Source organism: Sapajus apella, unplaced genomic scaffold (genome assembly GCF_009761245.1).
Source record: "Sapajus apella isolate SASKATOON/1434 unplaced genomic scaffold, GSC_monkey_1.0 scaffold103, whole genome shotgun sequence".
NCBI classification, from domain to species: Eukaryota; Metazoa; Chordata; class Mammalia; order Primates; family Cebidae; genus Sapajus; species Sapajus apella.
The window spans coordinates 2216045-2236404 of record NW_022437043.1 but is presented as its reverse complement, the minus strand read 5'-3'; the positions used below and the strand labels follow the sequence as shown (position 1 = coordinate 2236404).

General features: G+C 44.3%; 1 pseudogene; it reads right to left on the bottom strand.

Annotated features, from left to right (window-relative positions):
* Window positions 1-17370: 17370 nt before the first annotated feature.
* On the bottom strand, window positions 17371-18168 carry LOC116536702 (annotated as a pseudogene).
* Between the last annotated feature and the right edge of the window lie 2192 nt (window positions 18169-20360).

The window sequence follows — 20360 nt, the reverse complement described above, 5'->3', positions numbered from 1 at the left end:
AGGCTGAGGCGGGTGGATCGCTTGAGGTCAGGAGTTCAAGATCAGCCTGGCCAACATGGTGAAACGCCGGTCTCTACTAAAAATACAACAAATTAGCCAGGCGTGGTGGTGTGCACCTGTAATCCCAGATACTTAGGAGGCTGAGGCAGGAGAATCGCTTGGACCTGGGAGGTGGAGGTTGTAGTGAACCGAGATCATGCCGCTGCACTCCAGCCTGGGCTACAGAATGAGACTCCGTCTCAAAAACAAAAATCAACGAAAAAGAGTATGCTCAGGCTTGATGACTGTGCCTCAAGCTGGCTGTAAGTCCCAGAAGGACATCTTGGTGGCTGCGGTGGGGGTGCAGTGGAATAGATGAAGGGAGGACAGGAAAGGAAGGGAGGGCAGGACCATCCTGAGCATAGGAGATGAGGGCCCAGGGCAAACTTATACTGTCTCCTTCCCATAGACATTTGCCTGTATGGGAAAATCCAGTTAAAAGTGAATATGACCAGCGAAGCTTGTTTATAATAGTTAAAGACTGGAAACCACCTAAATCCCCAATATTTGGGGAATGGTTGAGTGGGATTAGTTGCTGATATGGTATAAAACATACAACGTAAAACTGTGTGAAGTATGTCAAAACATAATTTTCAGAAAAAACTCATCTAAACATGGAATAAACATATAAAAGAGTTCTTCAATGTATTAGTGAGGGCATCAGTGAGATGATAAAGCTGGTTCAAAGAGCATTTAATGAACTGGCTATTTATAGGCATTAATAGAAAAGAGTGTTCGAATAAGGGGTTAGGTAAAATGCAGAACTGATTAATGAGTCATAGAGCAATAAAACCATAACCTTTGGGGTTATCTTTTCTGCCAGAGAGAAATTATCTTCGAGTTAACATATAACTTCACAGTGTTTGGGCTCTAATCAAAAAGTAAATAGCAAAGTCAAACACGGATACAGTCTTTTAGAGTTAAATAATTCTGTTATCTAATGCTCCCAGCGTGACATTGAAAGGACATGCCTCCTTCCCTTTGCCTTATTTGCAATGTTTGGGATATATTTATTTTTAACACATAGTTGCCAACTTTATAAAATCTGTTGTATGTCAAAGTATTAGTCAGGGTGCTCCCAGGAATCGATGTCATATCAAAGGACTTTGCTGAAGGGCATTTAATAAACAGACTGCTTTGAAGATGTGAGTAGGGTTAAGAAGAAGGAAAAAGAGATGTTGGCATCTTCAGAGCCTAGTAACAGTGGGAAACCCTTACTACCTCTGAAAGGATGCAAATAAATACCAAATTTCTCTCTCCTTCTGACCTCTGATCTTCTGCTAGTGCTTCCTAGAGGCTCAACACAACTGGATGCCAGAGGGATCCATTAATTTCATCTGTAGTGATTAGCCTCTTTGGGCATAGAACAAGACCAAGAGGTGAGATATGAGAGGCTGAGGCTGGGCCCAGTGGCTCACACGCAACACTTTGGGAGGCCGAGGTGGGTAGATCACCTGAGGTCAGGAGTTGGAGACCAGCCTGGCCAACATGATAAAACTCCATCTCTACTAAAAATACAAAAATTATCTGGGAGTGTGGTACGTGCCTGTAATCTTAGCTACTCCGGAGATTGAGGCAGGAGAATTACTTGAACTCAGGAGGCGGAGGTTGCAGTGAGCCAAGATCGCAGCACTGCACTCCAAGATCATGCCACTGCACTCCAGCCCGGGCGACAGAGCGAGATTCTGTTTCAAAAAAAAAAAAAAAAAAAAGAAATGAAAGGCAGACAGTGAACAATCGGCTCAGTCAATGCGACAGATATTGTTATGAGTTGAATTATGCCCCCTGACAAAAGATATATTGGAGTCCTAACCTCCAGTACCTCAGAACATGGTCTTATTTCCAGACAGGGTCTTTACAGAGGCAATCAAGTTAAAACAAGCTCACTGGGGCAGGCCCTATACCAATATGACTGGTGTCCTTATTAAAAGGGAAATTTTGCCAGGCACGGTGGCTCACACCTGTAATCCCAGCATTTTGGGAGGCCGAGGTGGGTGGATTACTTCAGGCCAGGAGTTCCAGACAAGCCAGGCCAACATGGCAAAACCTCATCTCTACTAAAAACACAAGAATTAGCTGGCATGGTGGTGGGCACCTGTAATCCCAGCTACTTGGGAGGCTGAGACAGGAGAATTGCTTGAACCTGGGAGGTGGAGGTTGCAGTGAGCTGAGATCACACCACTGCACTCTATCCTGGGCAACAGAGTGAGACTCCGTCTTGAAAGAAAAAAAAAAAGAGTGTGTTATTGCCCCTCACTAATTGGAAGAATTAAAAATAACACAATTTGGCCTCCTCAGAAAATGCTTGCTAAATGAACAAATGGTATAAGGCTTAAGAAATCTTAGGCCAGGCGCGGTGGCTCATGCCTGTAATCCCAACACTTTGGGAGACCGAGGTGGGTGGATCACCTGAGGTCAGGAGTTCGAGACCAGCCTGGCCAACATGGTGAAACCCCGTCTCTAGTAAAAATACAAAAAAAATTATCTGGATATGGTGGTGTGTGCCTGTAGTCCTAGCTACTTGGGGAGGCTGAGGCAGGAGAATCGCTTGAACTCAGGAGGTAGAGGTTGCAGTGAGCCAAGATTGCGCCACTGCACTCCAGACTGGGTGACAGAGGGAGACTCCATCTCAAAAAAAAAAAAAAAAAAAAAAAGAAACAAAGAAATCTTATTAGGGTTAGAGTAGCTGCTATGGTTTGAATGTGTTTCCCCAAAAGGCATGTGTTGGAAATTGAATCCCAAATGCAACAGCGTTAGAAGGTGGAGCCTAATGAGAGGTGGTTAGTCCATGAGGGCTCTGCTTTCATGAATAGATTAATGCTGTTATCACTGCAATGAGTTCTGTATAAAAGGATGACCTTAGCCCTCCTTTGCCTCTCTCTTGCCTTCTCTGTGCCCTTCTGCCACAGGATGATGCTGCAAAAAGTGGCCACCAGATGCTGGCCCTTGATTTGGACTTCATCATAAAGTACCCATTTCAGCCGGGTGAGGTGGCTCACACTTGTAATCCCAGCACTTTGGGAGGCGGAGGCAGGCACATCACTTAAGGTCAGGGGTTCACGACCAGTCTGGCCAACATGGTGAAACTCTGTCTCTACTAAAAATACAAAAATTAGCTGGGCGTGGTGACAGACTTCTGTAATCCCAGCTACTTGGGAGGCTGAGGCAGGAGAATCCCTTGAACCTGGGAGATGGAGGTTGTAGTGCGCAGAGATTGAGCCACTGTACTCCATTAAAAAAAAAAAAAAAAAACATGTAGGCCAGGTGTGGTGGCTTAGGCCTGTAATCCCAGCACTTTGAGAGGCCGAGGAGGGTGTATCTACCTGAGGTCAGGAGTTTGAGACCAGCCTGGCCAACATGGTGAAAACTTGTCTCTACTAAAAATATAAAAATTAGCTGGGCGTGATGGAGGGTGCCTGTAATCTCAGCTACTCGGGAAGGTGAGGCAGGAGAATCACTTGAACCCAGGAGGCAGACGTTGCAATGAGCCGAAATCACAGCATTGCACTCCAGCCTGGGCAACACAAGCAAAACTCTCTTTCAAAAAAAAAAAAGTAAATTACCCAGTCTGCGATATTCTGTTATTGCAGCAGAAAATGGACTACGACTACCTAATCCATAGACTCATTTCTTAGAAACTAACTGAAAACCCAACTGGACCCCAGCCGATTGTGTTTATTCCTCAGGTTGAAATTTGCCATTCCCTTGCCCTCTTTTCTCATGTTAGACTTAGATATTCTCAGTCTCAGACAAATCCCAGTAGAGCTTTCTGGTTGTCCCTCTGTTCTCCACTGATCCATGCCCACTCTGCTTCTTTTTTCTCCCTGAGACTGTGATTTCCTGGAAGCGGGGAGACACAGCTTGTCCCCACTCGTTTCGATATTAGCAGGTAATAACTAGATGTTTGTTCAGGCCTGAAATATAACGTGGGTGACCTTTGGAAATGGAGATGAGCAAGGATATAAGAGTTGGATCTCGGATCTCAGGAAATTAAGTGATGACTAAGCTTTTTTTTTTTTTTTTTTTTAAGATGGAGTCTCGCTTTTTTTGCCCAGGCTGGAGTGCAGTGGCGCCATCTCGGCTCACTACAACCTCTGCCTCCTGGGTTCAATCGATTCTCCTGCCTCAGCCTCCCAAGTAGCTGGGATTACAGAAGTCTGTCACCACGCCCAGCTAATTTTTGTATTTTTAGTAGAGACAGAGTTTCACCATGTTGGCCAGGCTGGTCTTGAGCTCCTGGTCTCATGTGATCTGCCCGCCTCAGCCTCCAAAGTGCTGAGATTACAGGCATGAGCCACCGTGCCTGGCTTGACTTAGCATTTTTTTAATGAGCAAAAGGAAATGAAGTGCCCTCAGTCTGTCAGCTAAGGGATCCCACGGGTTTCAGTGAGAGAAAAAATCTGCAATCCAATCTGAACATCAAATACCTCTTCTTCACAAACAATGCCTCCCTTTATTCTTTCCCATTTCTTGAACCCAGTGCCTTTCCTTTTCCCAATAACAGGAACAGAATAAGGACCAAATAAAGGTCATTTTTACCACCATAGAAACGTTGGTTTCTATGGTGATTGATTTATTTTTTTTCCTTTTCAAAGATTGAAGGTATGTTTTTCTTGACTTCAGTGATTTTTCATTTTGTTTTTCATTTTGAAGTTCTCTCTGTTCTGCTTTCTTTCCCATGGGGTAGTCCATAATACTTGCCTGCTGGAGGGGGTATGAGGTGTTCAGTGGTACTAAGGTGTAATTTCCAAAAAAGGTAAAATCATGACGCTTATGCATATGTAAAATGGACATATGCCAAAGATTTTATTCCACTCATTAATTTATTCAGGAACCAGTAGAATATTAAGACTGGTTTGAAGTACCTGTGAGGATCTCGGCACACACAGGCAATTTAATAAAGGAATATGAGGGTAAAATGATTGAGTTAGATACAAAACTTTTCTACAGGGAAAAAACACATAACCTTTGGAATTCTCTTTTTCTTTTCTTTTCTTTTCTTTTTTTTTTTTTGTGACGGAGTCACGCTCTGTTGCCAGGCTGGAGTGCAGTGGTGCAATCTCTGCTCACTGCAACCTCCGCCTCCTCGGTTCAAGCAATTATCCTGCCTCAGCCTCCCGAGTAGCTGGGACTACAGGCATGTGCCACTATGCTCAGCTAATTTTTGCATTTTTGGTAGAGACAGGGTTTTACCACGTTGGCCAGGATGGTCTCTATCTCTTAACCTCATCATCCATCTGCCTCGGCCTCCCAAAGTGCTGGGATTACAGGTGTGAGCCACCACGTCCCACCATTTTTTCTTTTCTTTTCTTTTCTTTTTTTTTTTTTTGAGACAGAGCTTTGCTCTGTTGCTCAGGCTGGAGTGTGGTGGTCCAATCTCAGCTCAGTGCAACCTCTGCTTCCTGGGTTCAAGCAGTTCTCTACCTCACCCTCCCAAGTAGCTGGAATTACAGGCACCCCCCCCCCCACCCCATACCTGGCTAATTTTTGTATTTTTAGTAGAGACAGGGTTTCACCAAGTTGGTCAGGCTGCCCTTGAACTCCTGGCCTCAGGCGATCTGCCTGCCTCTGCCTCCCAAAGTGCTGGGATTACAGGCGTGAGCCATTGCGCTCTGGCCTGGAATTTTTTTTTTTCTACAAGACAGAAATGATTTGCATCTCTACTGGACAAAATTCTTTAAGTTTTTATGTAACTTTGCTAAGTCTCTGACCTTTAACTAATGATAGAGTGAGCAAATAAGGTACATTGCCCTAAATAATCCTTGGGTGAGCTTCCTTCTCCAGGCAATATTGAAAGGATATTACACTCATCTTTTGCTTCATCTCCAAGTTTTGTACCCACTTTTTAAATAATGAATTGATGAAGAATGTATATCATTTTGGGGGAATATAAATTGAAACCTTTTTAAGGGAAGATGCAAGGTTTGTACTTAAGACTGGTTTTTAAATAGCTTTAAGAAGTGCATCAGATACTGTAAGGAGCTGACCCAACAGCAACTATCCAGTAAGCGAAAGAATCTCCCCCTCCCTTTTTTTTGTATCTGCATCATTTTACACTAAACCATAGCTATGTCAAAAAAGTGATGAAATTATGATTGGTCCTACTAAACAGAAGGACTTAACTGCATGATAAACTTAAGAGTATGTTGGAAGTTAATAAAATGTTTGCACACTAATAAAAATATTGATATGAGATAACAATTTTATGAAACAAAATGAAATAGCCGTAAACAAATTGCTGTTATCTGAATCATATAAAATAACATATAAAATCATTGAGCAAGCTGAAAATATGTATGCTTTTTATATCTACTTATTCTATGCTCAAAAGGTCAGGTATTTGGGAAACAAGGAAACAAGATGTATAGTTTATTTTGCATTTAAAGGTCCTTTAGGCTGGGCGGGATGGCTCGCGCCTGTAATCCCAGCACTTTGGGAGGCTGAGGCGGGCAGCTTAATGGAGGTCAGGACTTCGAGACCAGCCTGGCCAACATGGTGAAACCCTGTCTCTACTAAAAATACAAAAAATTAGCTGGGCGTGGTGGCGCATGCTTGTAATCCCAGCTACTCAGGAGGCTGAGGCAGGAGAATTGCTTGAACCTGGGAGGCAGAGGTTGCAGGGACCTGAGATAGCACCACTGCTGTCCAGCCTGGTTGACAAGAACAAAACTCTGTCTCAAAAAAAAAGAAAAAAAAAAGAAAAAGTCCTTTAAGCTCTTTTAGAAGAGCTACAATAATGAAGAACCTGTAATAAGCTCACAAAAAGCCCTTCTAATGAATTAGTCAATTTTAATACTCTTCAGAATTCCCCATAAGAATGTCGTTCTATCTTTTTCTCCTGCAAAGCTTAGCTCTCTCCTCTCTTGACAACCTCTCCAAGATATTTTAGATTTCTTTTAAGAGAAAATTTCATTTATTAAAGACACAGTTGTGCTAAATTAAAACCAATCATCATAATAATTTTCTCTGCTTTAATATATACTGGCTGCTTCAACCAGGATCATGCGACCTAGCTTCCATTTTTATAATGAAAAATAGCCTGTATTATAAATGATTTGGTTTCAGAGGTTTATCTTTATCCTGCAGTTTAGATGCTGTTACGGTGCACCCTACCTTAAATCTTCTAAGAATAAAATAGTAACTGAATGATATATATTTCTAATTCAAACTTCTATTATCGTCTTTCTCTTGCACCAAACCCTTACTATCATAATCAGTGAGATTTTAATAGATCTTATCTAGAAATTGATTTATTTGACTAGTAAGACATACATGAGCAGGAGACTTTATCTGCCTGACTGCTATATCCACATATATCCTACAGTAGTTTAATATATTTGTCCAAATGGCAATACAAATATTTATCAGGCCCTTAATTTGTGGCAGTCACAGTTCTAGGGACGGAGTGGTGAACAAGACAAAGTCCCTTACCAAGGAAGAATATGTTTCAGTAGAAAAAAAGGATCATAAATAAGAAAACAATTTAATATAAAGCAGTGCCTATAAATAAGTGGATAGGGCATACATTTTTTTCTTCTGCAGTTACATCTAATATATTAGTAGTGCCAGTTGAAGAATGAGAGGCAGGAATTTTGCTGTATTGCAGGGAAAGACACAGCTGGGCTGGATAACCAAATGCAGAATCAAGGCAAGAAACAACTTGAAGTTTCCTCCTCCGTTAGCCGGGATCCTGGTTCAAACTCATCTTTTCCCGTCAAACAACCCTCAGAAAGCTGTCAGGCAAGCCTGACAGTTCTATTGAGGTACCAGTGGCTAGAAACACCGCATTTGCGTGCAAGTTTTCATTGCACAGAAGACAGAGCTTATCTTTGTGGAAACCCAGGCTGCTAAATGACCACTCAGGCTCTCCTCGCCGTGCAGTCTAATCCAGATCAATTATGTCATGATCTCCGCCCAATCTCAACCAATACTCTGCCTTGTGAGAGTCTTCTCCAAATCACCCACCCGTGCCTTAAAACCCTTTGCTCATTTCCCCATTTTGAGACACTGTGAAGACACTATGGAGGATAATTAGAGACATAGAGAAGAAGGTGATATCAAGATACAAGAGGGCTGGGCGCGGTGGCTCACGCCTGTAACCCCAGTACTTTGGGAGGTCGAGGCGGGCGGATCACTTTAGGTCAGGAGTTTGAGACCAGCCTGGCCAACATCATGATACCCTGGTGCTGCGTGACTACAGTCCCAGCTACTTGGGAGGCTGAAGCAGGAGAATCGCTTAAACCCGGGAGGCAGAGGTTGCAGTGAGCTGAGATTGTACCAGTGGACTCTAGCTGTTAAGACAACAGCAAGATGAACTCCAGACTACTGCTTCTCAGATTTTTCTGTGCAAAAGACTCCCTTGGGGAGCTTGTTAAAATGCAGATTCAGTCAGTAGGTCTTGGTGAGGTCTGAGATTCTACCTTTCCAACAAACTCCCAGGTGATAGCGATGCTGCCGGCCTGAGGACCACAATTTGAGTAACAAGGATCCACATCAGGGTTTGGTAAAATTTATCTGGAAAGGGCCAGATAGCATATAATTTAGGCTTTGAGGGTGCATTCATTTCTTATTGCTACTGTAACAAATTATTACAAATAGAGGTTTAAAACAACACCCATTTATAATCTCACACTTCTTTGGTTGGAAGTCTAGCACTGTGGGCTCAGCTGTTAGTGTCTCAAAAGACCAAAGTCAAGGTGTTGATAGAGCCTCAGTTTCTGGAGGCTCTGGGGAGGACATCAGCTTCCAAAATCAGCTGGGTTGCTGGCAGAATCCGGTTCAATGTGGCTGGAGGCCCTCATTTCCTTGCTGGCTGTCAGCTTCTCTCAGCTCCTTCAGGCAGCCTGTGCTCCTTGTCACATTGCCCCCGCTTCATCTTCAAACCAGCAACAGCACTTCAAATCCTTCTCATGCTTTGGATCTGTCTAACTCCCGCTGGAGAAAGGTCTTTGCTTTTAAGAGCTCATAGGATCAGATAGGGCCTACCTGGATAATCCGGGACACTCTCCCTATCTCAAGGTCTGTAACCTTAACTATATCTGCAAAGTCCCTTTTGCCATGGAAGGTAATATATTCACAGGTTCCAGGGATAAGGCTGAGGAGGTCCATTATGCTGCCTACCACAGAGTGCCATATTGTCTCTGTTGCAACTACTCAGTGAGGCTTTGCAGTGTGACGGCAGCCCTAGAAAATATGGAAACAATTGAGTCAGGCTGTGAGCCGATAAAACTTTATTTATGGACACTGAAATTTGAATTTCACATAAGTTTTCCATATCACAAAATAATATTCTTTTAATCTTTTTCTAACAACTTAATAATATAAAAATTAGGGCTGGGCATGGTGGCTCACGCCTGTAATCCCAGCACTTTGGGAGACCGAGGCGGGCGGATCATCTGAGGTCAGGAGTTCAAGACCAGCCTGGCCGGCATAGTGAAAACCCGTCTCTACTCAAAATACAAAAATTAGCTGGGTGTGGTGGTGCATGCCTGAAATCCCAGCTACTCGGGAGGCTGAGGCAGGAGAATCGCTTGAACCTGGGAGGTGGAGGCTGCAGTGAGCTGAGATCGCACCACTGCACTCCAGCCTGGACGACAAGAGTGAAACTCTGTCTAAAAATAAATAAATAAATAAACAGGCCGAGCATGGTGGCTCACCCCTGTAATCACAGCACTTTGGGAGGCCAAGTTGGGCAGATCACCTGAGGTCAGGAGTTCCAGACCAGACTGGCCAACATGGCGAAAGTCTGTCTCTACTAAAAATGCAAAAATTAGCCGAGTGTGGTGGTGGTCACCTGTAATCCCAGCTACTCGAGAGAGGCTGAGGCAAGAGAATCACTTGAACCCGGGAGATGGAGTGTAGTTACAGTGAGCCGAGATCGCACCATTGCACTCCAGGCTGGGCGACAGAGAGAGACTCTGTCTCAAAATAAAAAATAAATAAATAAATAATAATAATGTAAAAATTATTCTCAGCTCATGGGGCAGTACAAAAACAGGTAGATTTGGCCCATAGGCTGTAGGTTGCAGATGCCTAATAAAATTTTTTTTTTGAGACAGAGTCTTGCTGTGTTGCCCAGGCTGGAGCGCAGTGACGTGATCACAGCTCAGTGCAGTCTCAACATCCTGGGCCCCCAATCTTACCACCTCAGCCTCCTGAGTAGCTGGGACTACAGGTACCCACCATCACACCTGGCTAATGTTTTCATTTTTTGTAGAGACAAGGTCTCCTTATGTTGCACAGGCTAGTCTCGAAGTCTTGGGCTCAAGCAATCCTCCCACCTTAGCCTCCCAAAATGTTGGGATTATAGGTGTGAGCCATCGCACTCAGCCCCTAATCTAAATCTTAATCCCTTTTGCCTCACACTGGAAGCCTGAAAAGGGCAAGAATATTCTCTCTGACTTTTGGCGCCTTGTGGATGCTTCTTAAATGAGTAAACATTTGACCAAAGCACTTACCTGTAGAAAGAGTCTAGATGTCTAATTGTGGTTCTTTTTTTTTTTTAATGTGCAGAAAAAGAAAAAAAAGAAAAAGAAAGATTCTAGATGTCAAGATGATGTTTATGGGGAAGGGGGAAATAGAAATATTTGCTCAGGAAACGAGTCCTTTTGTAAGCTCAGAGATGGGTTATATTTGAGAAAATGAGCTTTTGTAAGGGAAAATGCAAACCTGCAGCTGTTAAATCAGCCGCATTCTACTTTGAGCTTTGATAGCATCTTCAGGTAGGCAGGTAAAAATAATGATAAGAGTAATCTGATCTCATGCTTCAGGAGGTTTACAGATAATCCAAGATGATACAGGAGGGTTTTTTTTTTTTTTTTTTTTTTTGTTACTCCAGCTTGGTCTACCTGAAACATTGTAGATTCCATTTACAGTCTTTTAAAATACTAGTCCCTAGGCACAAGACTTTTACATTAACTAAATTGATAATATGGTTAGGTGTGTGGGAAAGCCCATTTGCTCCTAGAAGCAAGGTATTAAAATTATTATGCATCATAAAGTAATTGTGTAATGAGGTGTAATCTGGGGTATTAGCAATGTATGAAAGGTGGGGTTGGAACTGACGATAATGACAGCTTAATTTCTCAAATCTATCTTTTAGGAAAAATCAAATTTTGATGTCATGTGACAGCCATTCCAAGTCCAATAAATCATGTCTTTGGTCATGTTCTCCAGACCGGGATCCTGAGACCTGGATTCAAATACAAATGATTTAGTAAGGAAGTACTCCCAGGAGAAACCAATAAAGGATAACGGAGTGGAAGAGGGAAGACATGGAAAAGGCGAAGAAGCAAGTAAGACTGCTCTCTCAAGCCAAGTCCCAGCCTCAGCTTGATCCCGGGGAAAGCTCTGAGACAAATTATATCTCCAAGCTGCAGAGGCAAGCAGCTGGAATTTCCTAGCTGCACCGGTCTGGTCAGTCATTGGTTAAGGCTGCCTGAGGCGAAGTAAACTCTCAGGCATTCCTTGCTCTCTACACAAGTAGGCAAAGTGGCTCCAGCAGCCAAAGGGCAGGCCTCCAAAGAGTGTCACAGGTGCAGGCCACACACAGAAGCTGGGGGTGGGGGCTCATAGAAAATGTAAAAGGGATCCAAAAGCATTTGTTTAGAGCACCACCATGATTCTATAAATGCATGGGGATTTGGTATCTTGGGGAAAAAATTGCATCTGTCGCTCTCTCGCTCTCTCTAACACTGCTGAGAATGAGAATGTCTTTTGATACTTGTCAGTCACAATTTTTTTTTTTTTGAGACAGAGTGTCTGTCGCCCAGGCTGGAGTGCAGTGGCACGATCTTGGTTCACTGCAAGCTCCGCCTCCCAGGTTCAAACAATTCTCCTGCCTCCGACGTCCGAGTAGCTGGGACTATAGGCACGTGCCACTGCACCTGGCTAATGGCTAATGTTTGTATTTTTTTTTGAGACGGAGTTTCGCTCTTGTTACCCAGGCTGGAGTGCAATGGCGCGATCTCGGCTCACCGCAACCTCCGCCTCCTGGGTTCAGGCAATTCTCCTGCCTCAGCCTCCTGAGTAGCTGGGATTACAGGCACGCACCACCATGCCCAGCTAATTTTTTGTATTTTTAGTAGAGACGGGGTTTCACCGTGTTGACCAGGATGGTCTCGATCTCTTGACCTTGTGATCCACCCACTTCGGCCTCCCAAAGTGCTGGGATCTCAGGCGTGAGCCACCGCGCCCGGCCATGTTTGTATTTTTAGTAGAGACTGGTTTCACCATGTTGGCCAGGCTGGTCTTGAACTCCTGACCTCAGGAAATCCGCCTGCCTTGGCCTCCCAAAGTGCTGAGATTACAGGTGTGAGTCACCGCACCCGGCCGCTGTGAGTCACATTTAATAAAGAAAAATACATAAATGCTAGGAAATTGCTTCTGGACTTCATAACTCCCAGTAGACAGGAAGAGAAAAAAATTCTTTCTCATTTGGTTTGTTTTACCATTTTCTGTTCATTGTGTTTATGTATTTATTTTTCTTTTTTGTAGCGATATGGTCTTGCTATGTTGCCCAGGCTGGTCTCTAACTCCTGGCCTCAAACAATCATCTTGCTTCAGCCTCCCAAAGTGCTGGAATTATAGGTGCGAGCCACTGCACCTGGCTTGTTTATTTATTTTTAATTTAGTTTTTGAATAGGCAATGCAGTCTTATGATTCAAAAACTTGAAAGTGGCCGAGCGCAATGGCTCATGCCTGTAATCCCAACACTTTGGGAGGCTGAGGAGGGTGGATCCCCTGAGGTCAGGAGTTCGAGACCAGCCTGGCCAACATGGTGCAACCTGGTGTGTGACACAGGCGTGTGACACCTGTAGAGACCTGTAATCCCAGATATTTGGGAGGCCGAGGCAGGAGAATCACTTGAACCTGGGAGGCAGAGGTTGCAGTGAGCCAAGATCGTGCCATTGCACTCCAGCCTGGGCAACAGAGTGAGAGTCTGTCTTAAAAACAAATAAAGAAACTTGAAAGTACAATAGGATGTACAGTAAAAAGCTTCTTGCTCATCCTTGTCCCTCATCTGCCAAGACATCTGCTTTACTACTTTTCTTAGTTTATGTGTGGACATGAAAGCAAATGTGAGTATAAACTTTTAGCCCAAAGACAGAATACTGTAAAAACTTTATACCAAAGACAGAATACTGTAAAAACTGCTCTACATATTGTCCCCTAGGCTGGAGTGCAATGGTGTGATCTCAGGTCACTGCAACCTCCACCTCCTGGGTTCAAGTGATTCTCCTGCCTCAGCCTCCCAAGTAGCTGGGATTACAGGCATTCACCACCACGCCTGGCTAATTTTTTTTATTTTTAGTACAGACGTGGTTTCACCATGTTGACCAGGCTGGTCTTGAACTCCTGACCTCAGGTGATCCACCTGCCTTGGCCTCCCAAAGTGTTGCGATTAAAGGTGTCAGCCACCACACCTGGCCTACACTTACTGTATTTCAGAGTTTTTGTTTGTTGTTTGTATTTTGACATGGAGTCTCGATCCTGTAGCGCAGGTTAGCATGCAGTGGCGTGATCTTGGCTCACTACAATCTCTACCTCCTGGGTTCAAGCGATTCTCCTTCCTCAGCCTCCGGAGTAGCTGGGATTACAAGTGTGTGTTGCCACGCCTGGCTAAATTTTGAATTTTTAATAGAGATGGGGTTTCACCATGTTGGCCAGGCTGGTCTCAAACTCCTGACCTCAAGTGATCCACTCGCCTTGGCCTCCCAAAGTGCTAGGATCACAGGTGTGAGCCACTGCGCCCAGCCTCAGAGTTCTTTTTAAATCAGTACAAAGAGAACTGTCTCTCCCTCTTGTTGTTAACATCTGCATGGAGTTTCGTTGGATGAATATGTAAACATTTACTGAGCCAGTTCCTATTGATGGTCGTTTGCATTGTTCTTAATCTTTTGCAGTCACAAACAGTGCTGCATTGAGTAACCTTGTACTTATGTCATTTTCCATGAATGCAAGTATATCTGTGGAATGAATTCCCTAAACTTTAATTGCTCACTTAGGGGTAAATGAATTTATCATTTTGATAGCTATTGCTGAATTACCTTCCAAAGAGTTTTTATATCAGCTTACATTCCCATCAGTAATACATGAAAATGTCTGCTTCCCAACATCCTTACCAACAGAATGTGTTATTCAACTTTTAGATTTGTGCCAATCTTGTAGGTAAAAGATGCTATCTTAGCATAGTTTTAATTTACATTTCTTTAATTTTGAGTGAAATTGAGCATCTTTTCACATGACATGTAGACTCTTAATGTACAAAATTTCCTGTTCATTCAAAGAGTGAGATCCTTGCCAGCACTTAGAAAGCTGGAGTGAGCCCAGACTTCACGCTTTCTGGAACCCAGACCAGAATTACGAAGTACCTTAGAAGTCATTTAGTTCAGTCCTTGTCTAATGCCTAAATGATGTCTCTGTCTTCCCCGGTAGAATTATTCAGAGTTAAGTAGTTCATAAAATTGAAGCCATCTTTATGTGGGTCTAAAAGTTAGAAAGTTTTCATATTGAGCCAAAATCTTCTTGTAATTTCTGCATGACAGTAATTACAGTATGCTCTTGTTAAAGTATACTATTCTCTTATATTACAATAAGTATACCACAGAGAAATAATATTGGCTTCAAATATCAGTAGCACACTGAACTTCTTCCTTGTTTATATTACATCTGACTTATATGTAGTCAGAGGGAAAAATATATTAAATATTGTTTTCATCACACATAGAAATCAAATTTAAAATGTAATTGCCACCGATATAGTATTTTGGCTAAAAATGTATAACCTGAATCTTACTGTGGGGAAATCTCAATATTAAATTGGAAGACATTCTACAAAAGAACTGGCTTGTACTATGACAAATATTAATGTCGGCCGGGTGCAGTGGCTCATGCCTGTAATCCAGCACTTTGGGGGGCAGAGGCTGGTGGATCACCTGAGGTCAGGAGTTCGAGACCAGCCTGGCCAACATGGTGAAACCCCATATTACTAAAAATACAAAAATTAGCCAGGCATGGTCATGTGTGCCTGTAATCCCAGCTAACCAGGAGGCTGAGAAAGGAGAATTACTTGAACCCTGGAGGCAGAGGATGCAGTGAGCTGAGATTGGGCGACAGAGCAAGACTCTGTCTGAAAAAAAAGAAAGAAAAATGTAATGTCACGGAAGACAAAGAAAGCCTAAGGAGCTGGTCTAGATTAAACGAGACTAAAGAGATGTTCTCTGAGGTGGGAGGATCTGTTGAGCCCAGGACTTTCAGACCAGGCTGGGCAACATACTGAGACCGTGTCTCTACAAATAAAAATAGAAATAGATGGGCATAGTGGTGTAGGCTTATAGTCCCAGCTACTTGGGAGGCTGAGGCAGGAGGATTGCTTGAGCCCAGGAGTTTGAAGCTGCAGTGAGCTGGAATTACGCCACTGCACTTCAGCCTGGGAGCAAGACCCTGCCTCTAAAAGAAAAAAAGAGAGAGAGAGAGAGATGCCAGTTAATTGCAATCTGTGATCCTGAATTGGATTCTAGATCAAGGAAGAGGGAAAAATGCCATAAAGAATATTACTGGGACAATTGGCAAAATATGAATACAGATTATATTTCAGATAATATCGTTACATCATCAATACATTTTCTGATTATTGAGCTGTGATCATGTAAGAGGCTGTGTTTGCTCCTAGGAAATACACACTGAAGAATTTAGGGGGAAAGGAACATGGTGTCTGCAGTTTACTCCCCAAATGGTTAAAAAAAAATAAAAAAGGCCGCGTGCAGTGACTTACATCTGTAATCGCAGAACTTTGGGAGAATGAGGTGGGAGGGATTGCTTAAGCCCAGGAGTTCGAGACCAGCCTGGACAACATGGCAAAACCGTGTCTAGGCCAGATGTGGTGGCTCATGCCTGCAAACCCAGCACTTTGGGAAGCTGAGGCAGGTGGATCACCTGAGGTCAGGAGTTCGAGACCAGCCTGGCCAACATGGTGAAACCCCATCTCTACTAAAAATACAAAAATTAGCCAGGCATGGTGGCGGGTGACTGTAATTCCAGCTACTTGAGAGGCTGAGGCAGGAGAATCACTTGAACCCGGGGGGGGTGGAGGTTGCCATTGCACTCTAGCCTGGGCAAGAAGAGTGACACTCCATCAAAAATGAGTTTCTTTTCTTTTTTTTTTTTTGCCCCCCCCAAAAAATTATTTTCCTTTAAAATAAAATGCACAACCAAAACTTAGGGTTTGAAGCAGTAGGGAAGACAGGAGATAGCAGGGAGCCCACTTTAGGGTAGGGATCTGCACCTCACCCCTCTATGCCATACTTTTGCAAAGGAGGGGAGGGGTGTATAAGCCAGAACTTTCAGAAGAGAGAAGAAAATACATGCCGTGCTGGTACTTTTTCTGTAGCAGGTCATCCTTTAGGTACACAACACCACCTCCACTCGATGACATCAGAACAGACTGGTAGAGCCCTTGGAAATCATACAGCTCACCCATTCCCCATCAGACACACGGACATGCTGATGCTTAGCTAGGGAAGGATACATACCCTAGGGCACACACCACATCAAAAAGGTGAAGTCAGGACTAGAACACCTGAGCAGCTTTAGCAGGGGACTGTGGCCACAGGCCTGGATGTGCACAGTAGATCATGAAATATGTTAGTTGGCCAGGCGCGGTGGTTCATGCCTATAATCCCAGCACTTTGGGAGGCTGAGGCGGTGGATCATGAGGTCAGGAGTTCGAGACCAGCCTGGCCAACATGGCAAAACTCTGTGTCTACTAATAATACAAAAACTAGCTGGGTGCAGTGGCGGGTGCCTGTAATTCCAGCTATTAGGAAGGCTGAGGCAGGAGAATTTCTTGAACCTGGGAGGTGGAGTTTGCAATGAGCTGAGATCCAGCCACTGCACTCCAGCCTAGGTGACAGAGCAAGACTCTGTCTCAAAAAAAAAAAAAAAAAAAAAAAGAAATGCATTAGTCATGTGAATGACCCCGTGGAGAGCTACGGCTGTGGTTGTCAGGGAGCAGCGACTGCTCGGGGGCTCCTGACCTTCGTGAAAGGTGGCTATGAAAAGGTCAGAAACTGGATGGTGGTCATGACCCTCAGCACGTTTTTTAAGCACCAAATGTTGGAGCTCTCTGCCAGCTCAGTTTCTTGGGGCCTCTCAGGTAAGGGTGATGTTGCTTGAGGACCCTTATGCCCATATGAGGGGTGGAGAGGAGAAGCCAGCCGCACTGGGGTGAGTCTTGGCGTATGCCCTTCTTACCTTTCCCCTATCTTCAGTAAGGCAAAGAGAGGATGTGGGTTGGGGAAGACCAGAATGGCCTCTTGTTTCTTGTTTCTGGGCAGTGGGCTGCCTCCCAAGCAGGACTGAAGGGTTCAGAATCGCTTTTTCTCAGGCTGAGAGGTTATGAACCGCTCCTTGTCCCTGAAGTCCCACCAGGCCGTCATGTTGAACGCCATGTCAGTTAGGACAACAGTGTATTCCAGGATGGCAAAGATGGTGTACACTCCAGCCTCACAATACATGTTGTGCCAGAAGTAGACAGCCAGCGCCGAGAAGGAGACGAAGTTGATGACGAAGAGCCGCTGTTCCCAGCTGTAGGACTTGAGATCCTCCTGACTTACTGTGTGCTTCTTGGTCAGCTGCCAGAGAATGCAGGTGAGGAGCATGTGCCTGAGGGATGAGGTGATGAACACAACGAAGGCGTTTTCGTGGAAGGTGAAGTCCTCAGAGGAGGAGACGTAAGTGAGCACTAGCAACGCGAGGTTCTCCACGACATTGAGTCCGAAGTTGATGGGGCAGAGTGGGCGGTAGCAGGAATGTGGGGAGGCGCAGCTGAGGTAGTGGTTCCTGTAGGCAAAGGCCACCAAGAAGCGAGGCGCCGAGTGCAGGCCGATGCAGAAACGCCACACGTAGCGCTGGGGCACTTCCCCGCCGATGGCCGAGCTCACCGAGGGCACCCCACAGTGAGTGGCCGTTGTCTCCTTGAAGTGGAAGAGTAGGGACAAGAGGATGCAGAAGAGGAAAGTGGCGACAAGTGGACAGCAGACCGTGACCAGGGCCACCAGGGTGAAGCCGTACCAGGGCCCCATCCCGGTCTAGTGGCAGTGGGACCTGGTACATCTTGTCAGACCTCTCAGCTGCATTCCATCACCATGCCCTTGTCGGGCCGTCCCTCTGATTGGCTCAAGCTCCCACAGCCCGAGTCTCTGCGCTTTTTTTTTTTTTTTTTTTGCTATGAAAATGCTTTATTAGGCAAAACCGCATACTATAAACATGCTTTAGAGTGCAACAGGAGGAGACCTAAAGACACAAAGACGTGCGTAGTGACACATGGCTATGAGAACACACTAAAGAATGCACAGTGCTTCCCCCGTTTACCTAGAAAAGGAAAAAAAAAAACAAAAGGAAAACAAACAAAACATACAACACAACACAACAACAACAACAAAACCCCTCTCTCTCCAAAAAAATACAAAAAAAAAAAAAATAGCCGGGTGTGGTGGTGCATACCTGTAGTCCCAACTACTTGGGGGGCTGAGGTGGGAGGATGGCTTGAGTCCAGGAGGCGGAGGCTACAGTGAGCTGTGATCATGCCGCTGCACTCCAGCCTGGGCAACAGAGCAAGACTCTGTCTCAAAAAATAAAGTAAAATAAAATAAAATAAAGGTAAAAAAGGGAAAAATACAGAAAAAAATACTATGATAAAGCAAATGTGGCAAAATGTTAATTGCTAAATGTGAGTAAAGGATGTTTGGGGTTTCATTGTACTATTCTAGCAACTTTTCTGAGTATATTTAAAATTATTTCAATATAATTAATTTTAATTTAATATAATAATGTAAATACTTTTGGAAGACTGACTTAAGTACAATATCCTTTTGGAAGAGAACTTTCCACCAACATGTAGATGACTGCTCTGAGCACCTTTACTGAAACAGGATGGGTAGCCATTGATTAAATCTAGACTAGTTGGAAATCACGTATGGCCCGGCAGAATCACTTTATAAACCAAACTAAGAGAATTGGTGAGTTGTAGGCTTTTGAAAACTGGCTTGTTTTCCTCCTGGACATACTCATTTGAATGATGATGATGATGATGATGATGATGATGATTTTGAGACAGAGTTGCTGTCACCCATACTGGAGGGCAGTGCCACAGTCTCAGCTGACTGCAACCTCCGCCTCCCAGGTTCAAGCGATCCTTCTGCCTCAACCTCCCGAGTAGCTGGGATTACAGGTGCCCATCACGATGCCCGGCTAATTTTTGTATTTTTGGCAGAGACAGGGTTTAGCCATGTTGGCCAGGCTGGTCTTGAACTCCTGACCTCAGTCCACTGCGCCTGGCTCATTTGTACTATTTTAACCACTAAGATCACAGTGTGCATAAGAGTAGAAAGGAAGGGCGATCAGCTGTGTTATCTCCACTGTCCCAGTGCCACCTATCCAATCACAGAGGTGGTTGTGGATCAGACAGAAGTTTGTCAAAAGTACTATGGAATCCCAGCATTTTGGGAGGCCAAGATGGGGGGATCACTTGAGCTCAGGAGTTCGAAACCAGCCTGGCCAGCATGGTGAAACCCGGTCTCTACTAAAAATAAAAAAATTGCCTGGGCATGGTGACAGGTACCTGTAATCCTAGCTAGTTGGGAGACTGAGGCAGGAGGATTGCTTACACTTGGGAGGTGGAGGTTGCAGTGAGCTGAGATTGTGCCACTGCACTCCAGCCTGGGCGGTAGAGCAAGACTGTGTCTCAAAAAAAAAAAAAAAAAAGTGTTATGAAGAAAAAAAATGAGTGTGGTAGTAAAAGCCACAATAATGAGAAAGGTGATGGAGGATGGAAAGATGGCTGTGGGAATTTACTATAATTAAATATAAGTGAATGTGCCTGGGTGTGTTTACGGGTGGGCGGAATTGGTATGTAAAGCAGAAAAGCAATGGAGTAGATTATTCCTCAGTGATTGCCACATTCTTACTGAAAAACAAACCACCTCAAAACCTAGTGGCTTAAAACAACATTCATTAATTTTCACTCCCACATCTGCAGGTTGGCTGTGGGGTCAGCTGGTATGGGTTGGGCTCAGCTGGGGTTGGCTGGAAGCCCGGGCTGGGAGCTGCTCTGCTCCACACACATTGCTCATCCTCCTTCAACCAGCAGGCTTGCCAGAACATGCAATTCCCACGGCGATGGCAAGCAAGGGGAAAAGCAACCCAGCTGCGCAAGCACATTTCAAGCTCCTGTTCGCATCACTTTAGCTTAATATCCCTTTAGTCAAAGTAAGTTACATGGCTGAGCCTGAAGCTTAGGAGTGGAGAAACAGACTGCACCT